This window comes from Haliotis rufescens, unplaced genomic scaffold (genome assembly GCF_023055435.1).
Source record: "Haliotis rufescens isolate VD_foot unplaced genomic scaffold, xgHalRufe1.0.p SCAF_16, whole genome shotgun sequence".
Lineage (NCBI taxonomy): Eukaryota > Metazoa > Mollusca > Gastropoda > Lepetellida > Haliotidae > Haliotis > Haliotis rufescens.
Window position 1 is genome coordinate 31,008,860 of NW_025963846.1, and position 11,499 is coordinate 31,020,358.

An 11,499-nucleotide genomic window follows, 5' to 3' on the forward strand; every position below is an offset into this window, starting at 1 on the left:
TCAAATGCCAAGGCAAGACGTCTATTTAAGCAAAATAAACGTCAATCCCGGCAGACTTATGTCTCCAAAATTAACTCTCGTACCCCTATGTCCAAGGTATGGAACATGATCAAAAAGATCAAAGGCAAGGGATCAAATTCTACAGTAAACCATCTAAAGGATGGGGATACTTTGTTAACGAATAAATCTGATATTGCCAATAGACTTGGGAAAACGTTATCTCAACATTCGTCTTCATCAAATTACGTTCCTGAATTTCAAAAATATCAGCTCCAACAGGAAAAGAAAAAAGTGAATTTTACATCTGATAATGGTGAAGATTACAATGAGATATTTTCACTACATGAGCTATATACTGCCTTAGGGCAAGCTCATGATACAGCAGCAGGCGCTGATAAATATACAATACTAAACGAGCTCCCGTGTAATACCAATTTTATGAAATGAGTGAATAGTTGTGGTATCTGACGAGCGAAAGCGAGTCAGATACCACAACTATTCACGAGTTTCATAAAATTGGTTTTACACGGAGCGAGTATTACAATATTACTGGAAATTTATAACGTTTTTAGAATTATACTGTTGAGTGTGAATAGGCTGAAACCTACACGATCCACGGCATAGTCCAATTGAGCTTAACAGAATAATACTTCAAACACGTAAAAAGTTGAAACGTATGATACCATACATAATACCATACAACGGTCGACCTTTAGAATGCACAAAATTATCGTAGGGCTAAGACTACACACATACTCACATACTTTAACAGACTAACGACTGTCGTTGCGCTGCAATACGATCGCCTTGTGGAACGGGGCCTTGCACCTCAAAGTTTACAATAACGTCACAATACCCGATGACGTAATTTGTGGAATTTTGTTGCAAGATCTATCGGCGAAACAATGCCATTTGACGTCAGCCTAGCAACAAGGTTGCTGGGTCATCGAGTGTGCATAAGCTCCTCTCAGTGATCAATCTACTCCATACGCAATGTCGTTGAATGAGCCAAGGGGTGTTGAGAGCTTTCAATATTTGTTCGTGAAACGTGTTCCGAGAGTACATAAGCACGCGTTTTGGTATTACACAATGTGTAATACAGCTGTATGTTTATTAAACGGGTGATCTCTTCACGGGCAAGTAATAATATTCATTATCAGCTACTGAAACACTTGCCCGAATCATGCCTTGAAACTTCTGTTGACTATATTCGATGACATTTGGACATCAGGGACGTTTCCACCTTCATGGCATAATGCCATTGTTATACCAATACCCAAACCTGGGCGGGATCATTCTGATCCATCAAATTACCGACCTATCTCTCTAACTAGCTGTGTTTGTAAAACGATGGAACGCATGGTAAATAATCGATTAGTGTGGTACTTGGAAACAAATAATCTTCTTACCAATATACAATGTGGTTTACGGAAAAACAGAAGTACTATCGATCCTTTAGTGCGTTTAGAATCGTTTATTAAAAATTCCATTGTTAATAGACAACATGCTGTATCGATCTTTTTCGATTTAGAAAAAGCTTACGATACAACATGGAAACATGGTATTTTAAAAGATCTTCATGATTTTGGATTAACAGGCCATCTGCCTCATTTTATATCACAGTTTTTAACAGACAGGCAATTTCAAGTCCGAGTGGGTACAGCCCTGTCTGATAATTATAATCAGGATCAGGGTGTCCCACAAGGCAGTATTTTGTCTGTCACTTTATTCAGTATAAAAATTAACAGTTTGTCAAAAGTTTTAAATGATTCAGTTGATGGATCACTTTTTGTGGATGATTTTAATCTATCTTGTCATGGTAAAAATATGCACACAATAGAAAGGCAATTACAATTATGTCTTAATAAAATTAACAGGTGGTGTTTAGAAAACGGGTTTAAATTTTCCAAATCAAATACTAATTTTATACATTTCTGCAGAAAATATAACCCACATAAGGACCCTGAACTATTTCTGAATGGCACTCCTATCAAAGTTGTTAAGGAGGCCAAGTTCTTGGGACTTATTTTTGATAACCACTTAACTTTCCTTCCACATATTAAATACCTAAAAGCTAAAGGCCCTAAGGCACTCGACCTCTTGAAAGTTGTTTCTAATTCAAAGTGGGGAGTGGATCAAACAACTCTGTTACACTTATACAGGTCACTAATCCGTTCAAAACTTGATTATAGCTCCATCGTCTATGGTGGAGCCTGCATAAGTAATTTACAATAACTCGATACCATCCATCATCAAGGCCTGAGGCTTTGCCTTGGAGCTTTTAGAACGTCTCCCATTCACAGTCTCTATATAGAAGCAGATGAGCCTTCTCTTAAACAACGCCGTTTAAAATTATCTTTACGATACATCACTAAATTATATTCTAATCTGTCCAATCCAGCTTTTGAATGCATATTCAATCCTCTCTACGAAGATCTTTACAATAAGAAATCAACACTTACTCCACCACTCGGAATCAGAATAAAATCTGCAATATCAGCTTCTAATATTCAACTCCAAGATATAGTTCCTACTACACTTTTCTCATCTCCTCCTTGGCAAATGGTAAAGCCAGAGGTGGATCTTACATTAACAAAACTAAAGAAATCAGACACTAGCGAATTAATTTACCAACAAGAATACAGTCAATTAAGAAACAATTATGACACTTATAAATCTATCTTCACAGATGGATCCAAGGATGGTGGCGCAGTTGCTAGTGCCACTGTCATTGGATCCAGAACAATATCTTCACGTTTACCTGATAACAGTTCCATATTCACTGCAGAAGCAAACGCCATTTTTACAGCACTTAAATATATCAGTAATCAAGCTAAACATAAACAATTCATACTGTTTTCAGATTCTCTTTCATGCCTTCAGGTAATTAAAAATATGTCATCAAAACATCCACTTTTAATCGAAATTCTCGAATTATTTAATGATCTTGCTACTGGCCAATATGACATCGTCTTTTGTTGGTTACCAAGCCATGTTGGTATCATTGGTAACACAATGGTCGATGCTGCTGCAAAAGCAGCCCTCAACAAATCTGTGACACCACTTCTGATCCCATACACTGATTTTAAACCCATGATTCGATCTTACATCCGAGATCTTATGCAACAGAAGTGGGACGCCCAAGTAGGTATCAATAAATTACATGAAATTAAACCAAATATCGGTTACACATACTTGGGCTGTCAGTCCAGATTTGAAGAGGTCATTATGCGACGATGTCGTATTGGCCATTCAAGATATACACATGAGTATCTTTTGAATGGTGAGGATCCTCCGTTTTGCATCCCTTGTGATGAAAGAATCACAGTCATGCATGACCTGCTTGATTGTATTGATTTTTCCATCACAAGGGATAAATATTATCATGTAAAAACAGTAAAGGACCTTTTTAATCACGTACATTCTCATTTAATATTGTGCTTTTTAAAAGAAATTGAATTAATTCATAAATTTTGATGTCGATAATAAGTTTTTAGACATTGGTAGTGTTCATTAATAACTTAGATTGTTAGTGGCTGTACCCTCGAGGGGGGTTGAAGTAGCGTAAAATTATTGTCCCCCTAAGAGGGTATGTAAGTCCCAAATCATTCGAAGTATTTTTATGCATGTCAGGCTTTTAAACGTAGTATTTTTGTCATTTTAATCTTAGGCTTAACTGGTCAATTATCGTCAGTGACTGTAGGGTGATATAAATCCTGCCAGGGTCCATGCAGGAAGCAAAGGTACTGTAAGTCCCCATGGTCCCTGGTGTGGTGATCTCCCTTTAGTTACTGACGATCTCTAGCCCATTTTTATATTGTGTTGTTTATTCTTTCTACTTTTATATGTTCCTCAACTAGTTTTAATACACTCTGTGATATTCTAGTTATTGTACTGTCCTTCGATGACATATTTTTCTAAAGTTTAAATATATGTATATTTCATGTCCATCTTCTCGTCACGATATGGCTGAAATATTGCCGATGTGACGTAAAGCATTAACTCACTCACTCGACGACAGGTCTTACTATATTATATAAATGCATAACTTTGTCAAGTCACGATATGGCTGAAATAATGCCGCTGTGACTTTAAATATTAACTCACTCACTCCCTCATAGAACATGTCTGGATGAGATAGATCTACGTCTACGACAGGACCAGAACCAACCAGTAACCCTAGCTTAGAGATGGGCCAATCTTTCGTTGACAATACGCGCGTCACCTGTATCAACGGAAATGGTGGTCACACCCGTCACTGATATTGTAAATTGAGTTGTTACACCACCACTCTTTTAATACACAAACACAAACTCCCAATGGGAATCAAACATACATGTAAGGTTATTACCATTGGTACATACACAAGCTCGGACTCATAAATGCCTTAATGATGTTTCCAGGGGAACATGATTTACACTGTAGAAGCAATGTATGGTCTTAGATGTTTGGTATAGAACAGTTCAAGTTTTGGAATTAATGAGTACTGACAGAAATCTTTTCTACAAACATGTCACAGAATGTGTAAACAACAAATAGCAAAATTGACGCCTTGCTAAATACATCTGTCCCTGTACCTGACAGTAGTAGTGACTACTTGGATTTTAAAAAATCTGAATGTTTACATTGTAATGAAGATATGGAAAATGTTTACCAGGTTTAATGTGATCATTCCTTCCAGCATATGGTCATTTCACCTCAACCAAGTTATCACCATCAATAATGGCATCTGGCGTAGCACCCAGATAGGGTTCAGAACAGGAAACAAATAGACTTGCCTTTTTTGTTTTGATATTGTACATGGACTCAAATTTTGAAAGTGCTCTTTTCTCATACTGCTTTCCATGAATTACAGGCTTACATGATAATATTTTTGTGGACACAATTGATTTGCATAAATTCTCCTTATTTCTTCAGTTGGTCATTTTGGTCACTTCACCAAACCTTTAGGCTGTGAGGCGCCACTTTCTTTCTGTGTGCCACACTGGGCTCTGGGACTGGTCTTGCGTTGCTGCCTCAATGTCTTTTGCAGATTCCTCAGTTGCCTGTAAAGAAAAACATAAGTCAAGACATAAAAGAGATGTCCCAAACAATATTTTTTCACGTAGTTGGTTTTACATGTCAGTAATCTGAATAATACCTAATATTCAAGTCTATTTTTCTGTTACAAGGGAACAAATCTGCTTGATCATGATTAGGCATTTTCAAAATTAGTTAAATACAATTTACAAATGACTCATTAACAAACAAACCCAAACAGTGAGATGTTGTTATGTTTCCTCACAAGCTATGATTTTAACTGTGTATTACAAGGATCAAATCTGAAAGATTTTAGGTTTTAAAGAAACTTACATGTATTATACAACAGATTTCCCAGTGTTGTGTACCTTCAGTGCCATGTCAACCATGTACTCTGTAAATGGCTGTTTAAGGTAGTGATGGTCCTTTAGCAGTTGTCTGGACATCAGCCTTTGGGTGAAGATATCTTAGGGCGATATTATGAGATGACTTTGAGCAGAAGTTTGTCATCATGTTGCGCACATGATCATTGCAGCCACTCATGTGTCTGTATTTATGTGACCTTGGATCTTCCAGCATATGCTGTCACCATTTTCTTTTTGACGGCAGTTCTGCAGCTGTTACGGGTGATCCTGAATACAATATTTTGATAATACATTGCCATAATAATCCGGTTCAAAACAACACTTATACAAATATTTCAAAACTTTTTCCACTCCAATATCCAACACATAATATTTGGTCATATACAGTTTCTCTTTTATATACAAAATCATAAACCATCATAACGTTTCTAAGGCATTTAGAAGTGATGCACATAAGGAAGAGAATATATGGATGTCAACTTCTATAAAATGAGGAACCCCCCTTAACCTCATAATATAGAAGTTGACATCCATACATTCTCTTCCTCATCATAACATTGTCGTTGAGGCCTGGGTATGATATTTCCTTGGCTGTAATATGACCTACCTTTGTACGATTTTTGGGGCTTGTGGAACAACTGCAAGTTGCAGCTCTTTCCAACTTGCACAAGACCAAATAGCGTCCATTCCAATTTGGAATGAACGTTGGAATACTTTGGAAAGATCGCTCATTCCAAACTTTCCAAAGCTTGCAAAGATCGATCTTTCCAGAAAATCCAAAATTATAATGGCAACATTTCCAAACATATTACCAACACTGGAAATGTTTGGAATGACATGGAATGGTTTGGAATGGTTTGGAAATATGGTTAGAAGGAACAAGTTAAAATATGTTTTATCAGTAATCAGTATGTTGAACAATAAAAAGACTATGAATTAGGGGCTTTAGGGGTTACTTATAAAGTAATTTTGAAATTTTGAGATTTGGAAAGAATGCCAAGAGTGGGTGGGGGACGAACTAAGGGAGCTGTGTGTGTTGGGTGGTGGTTAGATAAGGTAGTTTGGGTTTTATTATTTTATTTGCGGTTTAAATGCGACTAATTAGTCCTGTTTTAATAAGGTATAAACCTAAGGCTTTGAATTTTTCTAATTTATTTTTGTGGAATTAGGATTGATTCTAGTGTAAGTCCAGTTTTAAAATTTAGGGTGGTCTGTAGTGTTGTTCAGTGTGTTTGGTAGTGTGTGCAGTGAATGAGTACGTGTTCTGGTGTTTCTTGTTGTTTGCAATGTGGGCAGTTTCCTGTTGCGTGTAGATTAGCTATTTTACAGTGATTATTTAGTTTGGTGTGACTTGTTTGTAGTTGAGTCATTATTCTGCCTATTTTTGGGGATGGGTGTAGTATTTTTGGTTTATTTAGTGTTTTTTTTTAGTACTTTCCTGATTTGGCTATTTCAATTTTGGTATATATTTTGCCATTTTTTGTTGATTTTTTGTCTAGTGAGACTTTTGATTTCTGATTTTGAGCTGGGTAACTTTAAGCTTATTTCTGGGAGTTGAAGGGATAATTTTGCTGCTTTATCTGCCTTTTCATTTCCAAAGATTCCTACGTAGGCGGGGGTCCAAATGAACTCTATTTGTTTACCTGCCCTAGTTAAGTTGTTTGAGCTATTGATTATTTGATTTATTAGTTTTGGGTGTTTTTTAGTGTTTTTACTTTGGGGGGCTTGTAGTCCACTGAGGGAGTCGGTTAGGATGAGGAATTTTTGTTGTTTTTTAGATTGCTGATTGTGTAGTGCTGAGACAACTACTGACTGATATAGAAGATTTAACGTGCGCTTTCCAACTGCAGCGTATTTCGCACACGGGCCTGGCCGGACCATTTAGTGTATTCCGAAAAGGGTGAAAGTGGTGTGTGCAACCCAAGAGAGGGCTTTTAGGGGTTGCTTATATTGAATTTTTGAGATTTTTAAATTTGGAATAAATGCCGAGGTGGGTGGAGGAGGGAACTAAGGGAGCCGGGTGAGGTGGGTGTTTGTATGTTTATTGGATTTTGGATTGGTAGATTAATTAGTTTTTAGATGCGCTTAATTAGGTCTGTTTTGATTAGGAATACGTCTAGGGCCTTGAAGTTTTCTAGTTTATTTTGAGGGTTTAGTAGTTCATCTAGAGTAGGAACCTTATTTAGATTGAGGGTGGTTTGTAGTGTGGTTCTGTGTGTTTGGTAGTGGGTGCAGTGGATGAGTGCGTGTTCTGTGGTTTCGGGTTGTTTGCAGTGGGGGCAGTTGCCTGTGGTGTGTCTTTTAAGGTTTTTTTAGGTGGTTATTTAGATTCGTGTGTCCTGTTTGGAGTTTTGTAATTAATCTGTCAATTTGTTTAGAGGGGTGTAGGATTTTAGGTTTGGCTAGTGGTTTTCTGAGCACTTTTTTGATTTGGCTATTTGAGTTTTTATATTGATTATGCCATTTTGGGGGGTATTTTGTTTGTTTACACTTTTAATTTCTGATTTTGAGATGGGTAGGTTTAGGCTTATTTCTGGTATTTTAGGAGATAATTTAGCTGCTTTATCGGCGCTTTCGTTGCCGTAAATTCCTACATGGGCGGGGATCCACAAGAAGGTTATTTGTTTGCCTGCTTTTGTTAGGTCGTTGGAGCTTTTAAGTATTTGGTTTATTAATTTAGGTCGTTTTTTGTTTGTTTTGTTTTGAAGGGCTTGTAGTCCACTAAGGGAGTCGGTGAGAATTAGGATTTTATTGTTGTTTTTAGATTGTTGGTTATGCAGGGCTGAGGCCATGACCATAAGTTCGGCCGTGAATATAGATTGGTTGTTAGGGAGTCGGTAAGATTGTGTGGATATAACTGGTTGTGTGGTATGGACTCCGAAGCCTGTGTGGTTGGAGATCGGGTCTGAAGATCCGTCAGTGTATATGTGACACCCATTTGGCCAATTTTCGTGTATGTATGCAAGTGTGGTGGTTTTAGCTATGTTTGGGTCGGTTTGTTTATTTATTTGGTTAGCTAGCGTTGTGTCTATTTTGGTAATTTTGAGTTAAGGGGTGAAGATATTTGATTTTTTGCAGTTTTGTTTAAGATTTTGAGTTTGGTGTTCATTGAGGTAGTTAGTTATTCTTTGGGATATTGGGGTGAGTAAGGGGTGTTTGCGAGCTAGAGTTGGTTTCTTGGGCTAATATTTTGGTTAATTATGAGACAACTAATAGGTCTCAAGATTAAGTATTCGGCTGGATGGCAGCTGCCATTTAATTACAAAACAGACAGTCGTCTAGACGGCTCACGTGTAAGTGCGCCGACATGTGCCTAAGATCATAAAATGGACAATCTTTGGTAACATCTAATTTATTATTGTCTCACGCCAGAGCTGTAAATAATTCTGTTCATTGAACAATTGGAATTCAGGAAGTTATCAATAATTGTATTACTTAACATAAGATAAGATAAGTTGTTTACAACATAATATTATGATGTCAGGACGTACTACATTCAAAACCATATATTTTAAAATCAATTTAATGACAGACTATGATTTCCAAGTCCCGATTAGCAAATCAATGAGGTATCAGTTTCACCACATGTGCACATACCGCCTAAACTTATATATATTTTTTTCATAACTATTCTCCAGTTAAAGTCCTATCCTCTTATAAAAAAATCTGTGAGAGTGATCATCATTAACGAAACTCATTCTCGTCATAGAATACAGAACAAATGAAGAATCAGATGCATACATTTATTGCCATGCTTCATTCATCACGAAGTAGATTTACATACATTTGTGAATAACACTTAAACTGTGATAATGAATTTTACCATTGTCCATATTATATTATAAATATTAACCATAATATGGATTTCCGAATATATAAACGACTCCAAACGTTGACATTTCAGACAAAAACAAAGTCAGCTGTCTTTTAACGTTCAGGGGAAAAGGGTTTGCTTTCACAATTGAACATTTGTTTTCACCAAAGTACAATCAAATCAAGCCAAAAACAGTAAAAATACACATATATGGTTCGCGACTGTCATTATACAACGAGGGGGGAAATTCGTCTGCTCTAACTGCATTTACAAAAACATTCCAGCCCTTAATTACCGAGGCAGCTGTGATGTAGTAGCATTACATTCGCTGCGTTTGCAGCATATAAAATGTGTAATCTGTAGAGTGACTAAACTAATATTACGGCTGAAATCTTCCTTGCATGGTCGTTTTAATAGAAAACTTACGGTTTAAAAACACAATTGTTATATAATGTTTTTAGGTTTGGGTTATAAATACAAGAGAAGATTTTTTATACATATAAAACTGGTCGAAAATACAGCTGAACAATAGAAAAATAAAAATAGGAGTTGTGAATAGCGACAAATTTTAATTACATCACCTTGTCAATAATTATTGATTGATTCCGTCAAACAACTGTCAAACCATGTATTGCCATGTACGTACATGTACACGGGAAGTCGGCGCTGTCGGAGGCTCCAGGTAAATAAACATCGTGGTTTTATGACGGGAGATCAGACGAACAGGGAACCAGGGGCATGCGACGTAATTACACCTAAAGGTGGTAGAACCAGGGTCTTGGACTGGCTAATTGACCGTACGTATAATTGGTAAATATATTCGTTTTGACACCCGTGTTTCATGCTCATCCCGGCTCATAAGCAGAATACAGACAAATGAGGCCCCGTGATCAGCGGAGCGTGAACAACATGGATGCCCCCTTTCGGCCGTACCGAACAGTCAAGCTGCGATCTCGGAACTGATCCCAATTGCAAGCGGAGACTAGTTACTTCCCTTACCCAAACATGATCGTTGCTCAGAAATGTTCAAATCTATCTTCAGTAAATCATGAAATTAAAGCGTGCATGACATTTATGCGAAAAATGCGATCGTCAGTCCCTCTGATTATTTTAATATGTTTCATTTCATCATGATACAAAAGTTAGTCACTTATAAGGTTACCACGCTGAAAATGGAAACAATCGTTAACAAAAACAACAAAATGTATTCTCTCATCACTCAGCCTAACAGTGATATAACTGCAACTTAAACAATCAAGAACGCTAAAGTATTACACATGGTGGGTGGAGGACCAGGGGCACTTTGACAGGTGTCATCAAAAACTGGTCAAGAAACATCACGGTTTGTATATTCACGTTGATTGGACAGTCTACACTGGCGCAAACTAATCATGACGGCGTCTTCAGAAAAGAACAGAACTTTATTTCTCCCAGGTTTAGGCTTAAGTGGATAACGGAAAAATTTGTTTAAGTGATAGCACATTTGTAATTCAATCTATTATACTTTCCTTGATTGATTATATGGCTGCGGTCGTAGATCCGGATGTATCTAAATATGCTCAGTATATACACAGGGTTTATTGTTATACTATTAGTATTAATAGATACAATTGAGTATTTATACCCTTGATCATAATGTAAGTCTCTACTTTCACACATTGATTTGTATGATTTGGGTTATGATTAAATTGACAAAATAAGAAATCATTCCGCGTATATGTGTAGTATATATTGTACCCCAATACGTAATTACATTGTGTATAAAAAAGGACACTAGGTATATTACTGTAATTGATTATTTGATAAACATACTCACATTTAGTTGTGTGATATGTCACAGGTAAAGCTAATTCATAACAACTAATTGTCCCATTTATTTGGTTTCTATCTTTTATATGAAACAAATGCTATAACATGGGGTGATAAACTTCATTGGCAATAGACGTAGCATATAATTGTCCACATGAACAGTCTACTCTGTTCCAGATATGTTTATTCATTTTGTCAGCATTTAAATCCTTGCATTCCTGGCTCACTGATTCATTTGACGAAATTTTGTTCCCTGTTTTGAATTACCGTCAGATAGTTCCAGAACAATTATAAAATTTTCAGCCCTATGTGATGCGCATAATTCCGAGATAATTCGAAGTTTATATTCTTGTACGAACACTTATCAAAATTCATTTATACCTAGTACTATTATGTACATATGTATATTAGTTCAAATTATAATAATGAGGCCCTCTATATTCTCGAAACTGTCTTTGTTCTACGACAACCGTATGTCGGTATGGGAAAACA